The following is a 9,123-nucleotide window of genomic DNA, read 5'->3' on the forward strand; positions in this document are numbered from 1 at the left end:
GCTGTGAGGGCTGCCAGCATGCTGTCACCTCTCAATAGTGTGTAATTGTTTTTGTACCTCTTTGAATCTGAATTGCTAGTATTTTGTTGAGGTTTTTGTGTGTACATTTATAAGAGATATTGGTCTATGGTTTTATTTTCTTGTAATGTCTTTGTCTGGTTTGATGTAGGTTAATGCTGGCCTCATATAGAGATTTAGGAGGTATTCTTTCTTCTCCTGTCTTCTGGGAGTTTGGCTACTGTCTCATGTCTCTTCACATTGCAGGGCTACTTCCTTTCCTCCAGACAGGTGAGCAGGTCTGGCTTGGAGATAGTGACACCATTTCTCGGCTTCAGGAGTGCCCTGGGGTCTTAGCTATGAATGTTCCAATACCAGCAGGTCACAGAGCAATGGAGGCTTAGGCTGTGGCAGAATCACAGAGACCTCCTGGATCGGAGGACACAGGGCAGTGAAGCACTAACCCCAAGCTCTGGCTGGAGCAAGAGACAAAGGCTTTATGACTTTTTAAAATCTTCTCTACAGTTCACTGTGCTCCCCAAATTTTGTACAATGAATTATATCAATGTTTAATTAAAAATAAAGGGAGCCAACCCCTCTCAAAATCTTCAAGGATGTCCTTGTAAAGCCTTAGATGCAAAAGGAATGATGTAGACACATAAGGTAATATAAATCATGTCAACTTAATTTTTTTCACTACCATACTGCTATGTCAAAAAAAACCCAAATATTTTTCGAAGTCGCTAATACAGAAAATATTGTTCCCATATTGGGAATACACTTGAAGAATTATGGAGCACCTGGTAAAAAAGAAGTAGTCAACTTTACAATAGAAAGTTTTGTATTCCCCTGGTAAATGCACAATTGTTATTCCAGCTTTGGCAACAGCAAGTATGCACTTCTGTTAAAGTTACCAAGTTACTTGCTCCCCATTTCTATGGTAACCACTTTTTGTGGGGGTGTATGTGTAAAAACATCATAAAATTAAGAATGGGGTTTCTTCCAGAAGTTCCACAGCATTGGGCTGAGAGGTAAGCGGTCTGTGTTTGAATTGACCTTAAAATGGATTGACACTTCTGGCCCCTTTGTAAGAATTATAATATAATGTTCCTCCACTGAACTAAAAGATGATGTGGAAATGAGAAGAAACAGTCAATAAAGGATTTAACTACTTCAAAAAGGGAAACACAGAGCTTAAAACTGAGCATACTAATGGTCTAGAGCTGAAGAGCTGTGAAAGTCATTCACTTACAATGTGTCTTTTGTCTGCCGCTAGAAAGGAATGCATAGGTTACACACATAGACTCCCTTTTCTATGGTAACAGCTACTTTCCCCAGGGCAACAGGAAATAGGAAGGGAAAATATTTTTGCAGGCCTGACATGGAGTTAAGTAGATGAAGTTTTTGGTAAATAACCAGGCTTCACCAGACTCTTAATCTCCCTTCACCAAGGACACTCTGCCCTCCTGCTCTTTCCTTTGTGTATTCAGTCAAAGCTTACTTGTAACAATCTGTCATAAATGTCCTTAGAAATATAAATGCTTGATTACAGGTTGTTACTTTAGGTATTTATTCACAATGGGGAATATGCTCATAACCACAAGGAAGGATGCTCCACAGGTAACACTTACAGCATAAAACAGGTTAGTAAAGGAGATAGCAGGGTAAAGGGAATTCTGTGGTGAGCCTGGAATTAGGCTCCTAAAGCTGCCTTCTCTTAAAGCCATAAAGTTAATCCTATCCAGAAATACTTTTTTTTCTATTTTTAATTGTGATAAAAAATCCAACATAACATTTACAGTCTTAACTATTTTTAGGTATAGAGTTCAATAGTGTTCATTATATTCACATTGTTGCGGAATGGATCTCCGGAATGTTTTCATCTTGCAAAACTGAAACTCTATATCCATTAAACAACAACCCCCCATTTCCTGGTTCTCCCAGTCCCTGGTAACCATGATCTATTGCCCAGGCTGATCTTGAACTCCTGGGCTCAAGTGATTCTTTCACCTTGGCCTCCCAAAGTGCTGCGATTACAGGTGTGAGCCGCTCCACCCAGCCTGTCTCTATGAGCTTGACTGCTTTAGATATCTCATACAAGTAAAACCATGTGGTATGGTCTTTTTGTGACTAGTTTATTTCACTTAGTGTAATGTCCTCAAAGTTCATCCATGTTGTAGTGTGTGACATGATTTCTTTCCTTTTTAAGACTGAATAATATTCCATCATGTGGATATACCACATTTTGTTTATCTCTTCATTCACTGATGGACATTTGAGTTGCTTCCACCTCTTGGTGGAAGCTGCTATAAACATGAGTGTTCAAATACCTCTTTGAAATCTTGCTTTCATTCTTTTGTATATATACACAGACAGGGATTGCTGGATCACGTGATAATTCTATTTTTTTATTTTTTGTGAAACTGCCATACTGTTTACCATAGTGGCTGCATGATTTTGCATTCCCATCAACTGTGTGCAAGGATTCCAATTTCTCCACATCCCTTCTAACACTTGTTTTTGTTTTGATGGTAGCCATCCTAATGTATGTGAAATAATATTTCATTGTGGTTTTGAATATTTATATTGATTAATACTATATTTTTTACTAGACCATCTAATTTATAAAAATAGCTTACAATCTAACTAAATTATATCCCTGCAAATATTATAATACTTGACAAACAATGATGCAAAAGATTGAAAAAGCTTAGTGATTCTCCAAGACTCATGGGAAATTAGAATAAATTGGGAGTTAAACTTGTAGCTATGAAGCCCCCCGCCATTTATGTAATCCCTGGAAGCACAGATATACTTCTGACTTCCATGCTCTGTTATTATTTCTCTATGCTAATATGTGTTTTTTATGCTACCCAATATGGATGCTACCCAATTTTGATGAAGAACATAGTCATGTGGTATATTTCTGCATGTTAACATAAAAAGGACTGTGTGAGGTACTTTAATGAAAATAAAAATGAAGAGAAAATTATTTCTGATTAATAGTAATCATCTTATGACACAATGTCTTGATAGTTTCAAGAAAACATTGAAGCACATAAATCTGAGGCAAGAAAAGGAAATCTATTGAAATAATGTAAGAAATTCCAAAGTAATTTCATGAATTTCACAAAAGATGTACCTTTCTATTTAAGAGTTACCTTAATGCTCTGTGTACAATACTTGATTACAATTATATAATAAAATCCAAAAGCACCAAAATTCAGTCAAAAACCATTCATTCAAATGTGTTAAAGTATAATTTTCACAAAAGTAAAATTATTTCTCTCATACAAATATAATATAAACAAGTGTAAAAAATGTTATTGAACTCACATTTGTGAGGGAACCAGTGAGGAATTAAAACCAGTTCAAGAAGCAATTGAGAAGCTATTATGCATGCATGTATGTGCCTGTGTGCACACACACACACAGACATATTCAGTTAAGATAGTTGGGTAAGATACAAAACTGGTAATGTCTTATAGAGCAATAATATTTAGTATTATCTGTTATTCTGGACAGAAATTATTTCCATTTCTACTGAACAGAAGTCTATAAACTGATACCTAGAAATGCAGATGAATAATGTACGATAATCTAGGTAGGAATCTTCTTCTGTATTAATGATTCTGAAATTATAATTCCTGGATCAGAAATTCCTGGATCTGTCTCACCTGGAAATTTGTTAGAAATTAATATTCTCAGGCTCTTTTGCCAGATTTACAGAATCAGGAGCTCTGAGTGGGACCCAACAACCTATGATTTAGTTAAGTTAGTGAGATGATTTTGAATGCACACTGAAGTTTCAGACCTACTTCCCTAGATAATAATTAGGTTGCTGTCACCCTAGTATGACATTGAAGGGATATGGTACCCAACTTTTTGCCACACTTTCAAATTTTCCTATTTTTTTCATAGCAAGTAAAAATGTTAATATTTTGTACTCTTGATTTTCCCCAGGTTTTGCAAATGCCTCATAATGTCACTTCTACATTTAGGGTCATCTGTCCCTGACATCACAGGAAATTTTATTGGATGAGTCCCAGATATTTTAAAAGGAAAATGCTAATGTTATATTTTCATAAAATAATTTTATGCATATTATTTTCATACAATTTATGGGGAAATTCGAGAGATGTGGGTTGTAAGCCAAATTATAATGGAGTCCACTAAACTCTATATTTGCCATGTGAGGCTTTGGAAGACTTAAAAGAGATTTCATAAGGCATGAACACATATTTCTTCTGCATAATAAATGTTACTGTTGAATAAATAGTTAACATTGATTCTTTTGTTGCACATCCTAACAAAATTATGGTTCTTTTAAGGTGTGCCAACAGGACTAATTTCTAATCTCAGTTTTTACAACTTTGTTCTGCCTTTATACAGTACTGCCAAACTACAGTCTGAGGAGAAGGAGAACTTCTAGCAGTAAAATGTCCTATTTCACACTGGTTCTCATGAGTCATCTCAATAATATGTTGTTTTGGAGGTCAACAGCTGGCAGGAAACAGCACAGAAGAAATAACACATGTAGTTTTAAATTTGCATTCTATACTATGGTATACACACAGAAATCTTTATGCAATCAGTATACATAAGGCTGTTGATGCTTTTTTACTTTTGCTTCTTAAATTTGCTGCTCTTTGTGACTACTTCTCTTGGTAGCCATGGGCATGGTATAATATTTGTCTAGCAAACCGAAAAAAAAGCAAATACATTAATTTTTAAAAGTCTTCCTTCAGGTTACATACATGTTTATTGTAGAAAATTTAGAAAACACAATCTAAAAGCAAAAATATCAACATCGCTCTAAATTCTACCTTCTGGAATAACCATATTAATATTTTTATCTTCATATGAAAAAATATATTTATGATAATGTATGTTTTAATGTTAATGGACATATATCTCATTCAGAAAAGGCCTAAGAAAACAATTTCTAAGCAGAAGTACTGAAATGAATTGTACAAACATCACATAACAATTTGCATTTTTAAAGTATCATGGTAAAAATGCCTATGCCTAAGGATTCACTTGCACAAACACAGATTCCAAATATACCAATGAAAAAGCTGAGTTTTTGATCACAGCAATGCATCATTGTTTATTTTATTTAGTCTCAGCTAGCCTGAAAATTACCATTTTACCCAGTGGGTTATTCATCCACTGTGTGGTAGAAAAAGACAAATGTTGTCACCAAAAAAGATGATACAGTATTTCCTTTTATTCACAAAATCACCTTGAAAAACAGAAGTGATTCATGAATAAAAAAATCTATAGCAGCACTGGAGACAAAGCAGAGTGTCATTATCTTACTTAAAATTGGAGAAATTTCTTAAAAACATACAGTAGTTAGCAGGATTAGTGCTAGAAACCATAGTGAAATGCAAAGCATTGAGTCAGCAGGGTTAGTAATGGGAGCTGGTCATGGGTCAAATAGTGAGCCAATTCACTGAAGAATTGTGCAACAGTTGGGCCAGTCCCAACTTGACTGTTCTTTAGCCTGCAGGCTAAATCATGTTAGAAGAATTAAATAAAGTAGAATTTTTGACTCAGAAAATGAAGCCTTAGCATGAACTCCTGAACTGGAGTAAGGCAAAAAGGTAAAATTTGACCCTTAGAATGGACATCAACAAAATGAGAAGGACATTGCAGCTCCATGCTAAGAGATGGGCCACACTCATAGTTTTCTTATTTCACCATTTGAGGAAAATCAGTAGATTATCTCTTTGATTTTATCTATGGGCCTTTCAAAAACAGCTGCCCTTTTTTCTCCTGGCAGGAAGCATTCCTATAAGTTTTTCCCTGTCACACTTATGCAGCTCTAAAGTTACAACTCTCTTTCGAGGGGTAGTTCGCTATAGCAAAGAAGGCTTGAAAATGGCCAGGGAGCCCCATGACACCCACAATGGTGAAGCAAGTCTTTCATTTATAAATGTGAATACAAAATTTGCCAGGCATTTGAGGAAAACCAAGAGCAAATTTTAGTGAGGGACACTAAAATGAATACAAAAATACAGAGAAAAAAAGAAACATATTCCTTAAATAATTTGTAATTCATATCTTCAAATAGATTTGAAAGATTATTGCATACAAAAAATGGAACTATCAGAAAAAGAGAGCATTCTTAGAAATCAAAAACATGACACAAGGATATTTTTGAAAAAGAACTCAGTTGTTGGACTGAAGATAAATGACATGTTTGTAGAATGACTTAATGACTTGAAGACAAAGTAGAAAGAAATGAACTGTTTTACGAACTAAGCAAAGAGGTGAAAAATAGGAGAAAAAGTAGTTAAGAAAAATATGTAGTAGATTTTGTGTTCTTTGTGGCTGCTCAGCAATTTTGAACATCCTTTCTATGTTTGAAAAATTTCTCATCTTATGAGTCTCACCAAGATAGAGGCCAGAAAGTTGTCTTCCCCATCTCTCTTGTTATTTAAAGGCAAATTTCATTAGTTAAAAATTAATATTGAAACCTCTAGGGCAGTCCTTACTAAACTATTTTTACAAAGAAGTATAATTAATATGCTAAAGGATGAGATAATGGAGAATTATAAAATGCTCAATTAAAACCAAACAAGACAGAAAAAGAGGGAAGAGAAGGGAACAAAAAATAAGTGGAATAAATAGAAAACAATTATAAACAAGGTAGATGTTAGCCAAACTATATCAGTAACTATTTTAAATGCGAATGGTCTAAATACACCAATTAAAAGACAGATATGTCAGAGTGGATAAAATATCAAAACCCAACTAAACACTGCTTACCAGAAAGCCACCTTAAATATGAAGACACAGATAGAGTAAAACTAAAATAATAAGAAAGGTGGACTATGCTAACACTAATAAAAAGAAAAGAAGGCTGCACTTTAGGATGGCCAAGGTGGGAGGATTCCTTGAGCCCAGAAGTGCAAGACCAGCTTGGGGAATACAGGGAGACCATGTCTCTGTAAAATATTTAAAAATCAGCCAGGCATATTGGTGTACGCCTGTGTTCCCAGCTACTTGGGAGGCTGAAGTGAGAGGATCACTTAAGCTCAGAAAGTTGAGGCTACCATGAGCCATGATTGTGCCACTGCACTGCAGACAACAAGACTCTGTCTAAAAAAATAAAAAAGCCTTTTGGCTCTCTGACCAGCACCAGCACCATGGCAGTTGGCAAGAACAAGGGCTTTACAAAAGGCAGCAAAAAGGGATCCAAGAAGAAAGTGGTTGATCCATATTCTAAGAAGGATTGGTATGATGTGAAAGCACCTGCTATGTTCAATATAAGAAATATTGGAAAGACGCTCATTACCAGGACCCAAGAAACCAAAATTGCATCTGATTGTCTCAAGGGTCGTGTGTTTGAAGTGAGTCTTGCTGATTTGCAGAATGATGAAGTTGCATTTAGAAAATTCAAGCTGATTACTGAAGATGTTCAGGGCAAAAACTGCCTGACTAACTTCCATGGATGGATCTTACGCATGACAATATGTGTTCCATTGTCAAAAAATGGCAGACAATGATTGAAGCTCATGTTGATGTCAAGACTACCAATGGTTACTTGCTTCGTCTGTTCTGCGTTGGTTTTACTAAAAAATGCAACAATCAGATACAGAAGACCTCTTATGCTCAGCACCAACAGGTCTGCCAAATCCGGAAGAATATGATGGAAATCATGACCCGAGAGGTGCAGACAAATGACTTGAAAAAAGTGGTCAATAAATGGATTCCAGACAGCATTGGAAAAGACATAGAAAAGACTTGCTAATCTATTTATCCTCTCCATGATGCCTTCGTTAGAAAAGTAAAAATGCTGAAGAAGCCCAAGTTTGAATTGGGAAAGCTCATGGAGCTTCATGGTGAAAGCAGTAGTTCTGGAAAAGCCACTGGGGACGAGACAGGTGCTAAAGTTGAACGAGCTGAGGGATATGAACCACCAGTCCAAGAATCTGTTTAAAGTTCAGACTTCAAATAGTGGCAAATAAAAAGTGCTATTTGTGGAAAAAAAAAAAAGAAAGAAAAAAGGAAAAGCTAGAGTAGTTATTTTGATTTCAGGAAAAAAGTAGCCTTCAGAAAAAAATTATTAGGAATAAAGGCATGCATTACACAATGGTAAAGGCATCAATTCTCTAAAAAGACATAACAATTGGTGTGTGTGCAGCTAAGAACAGATCATCAAAGTATATTAGGCAAAAACTGATAGAACTGTAAAAAGAAATAGATAGATCCACCATTAGATGTGGAGAATTCATCTGTTAGCAGAAGGTTAATAATGCATAGATCAAGCAGGTTGAAAATTAGTAAGACTATAATTGATGAGAGTAGCACTATCAATCAATGTGATCTAACTAACAATTACAGGATACTCTATCCAATAACAGCTAAATATACATTCTTCTCAAGTTCACATAGAACATTTGCCAAGGTGGACCACAATCTGGGTCATAAAACACCACCTTAAAAACTTGTAAAGAATAGAAATCATACGAAATATGTTCTCAGACCATGATAGAATTCAACTAGATCAGTAAAAGAGAAATAACTGGAAAATTCCCAAATGTTTGGAGATTAAACATCTAAATAACACATGATTGGTCGAGGCAGGCAGATCGTGAGGTCAGGAGATTGAGACCATCCTGGCTAACATGGTGAAACCCTGTCTCTACTAAAAATACAAAAAATTAGCCAGTCATGGTGGCATGCACCTGTAGTCCTGGCTACTCAGGAGGCTGAAGCAGGAGAATCCCTTGAACCCAGAAGGCGGAGGTTGCAGTGAGCTGAGATTGTACCACTGCACTCCAGCCTGGGTGACAGAGCGAGACTCCATCTCTAAATAAATAAATAAATAAATAAATAACAAAAGAATAACAAAGAAACTTCAATAAAAATTATAAAATTATTTAGAACGAAATGAAATGAAATGAAAATGAAAATTTTTTCAAATTTGTGGAATGCAGAAAAAGCAGTGTTTAGAAGGAAATTTAAATGCCTTTATTAGAAAAGAAGAAAACCTAAAATCAATAATCCAAGCTCAGGAAACTAGACAAAGCAGAGCAATTTATACCTAAAGAAATCAGAAGGAAATAAATACTAAAATTGAAAGCAGAAAGCAATGACATTGAAAAGAATAAA

General features: G+C 35.4%; 1 pseudogene; it reads left to right on the forward strand.

Annotated features, from left to right (window-relative positions):
* The first annotated feature begins 7,154 nt into the window (after positions 1 to 7,154).
* Positions 7,155 to 7,966, forward strand: LOC116809630 (small ribosomal subunit protein eS1-like; annotated as a pseudogene).
* Positions 7,967 to 9,123: the final 1,157 nt, after the last annotated feature.

The sequence above is a fragment of the Hylobates moloch genome, unplaced genomic scaffold, assembly GCF_009828535.3.
Source record: "Hylobates moloch isolate HMO894 unplaced genomic scaffold, HMol_V3 SCAFFOLD_1, whole genome shotgun sequence".
Classification (NCBI taxonomy): Eukaryota; Metazoa; Chordata; class Mammalia; order Primates; family Hylobatidae; genus Hylobates; species Hylobates moloch.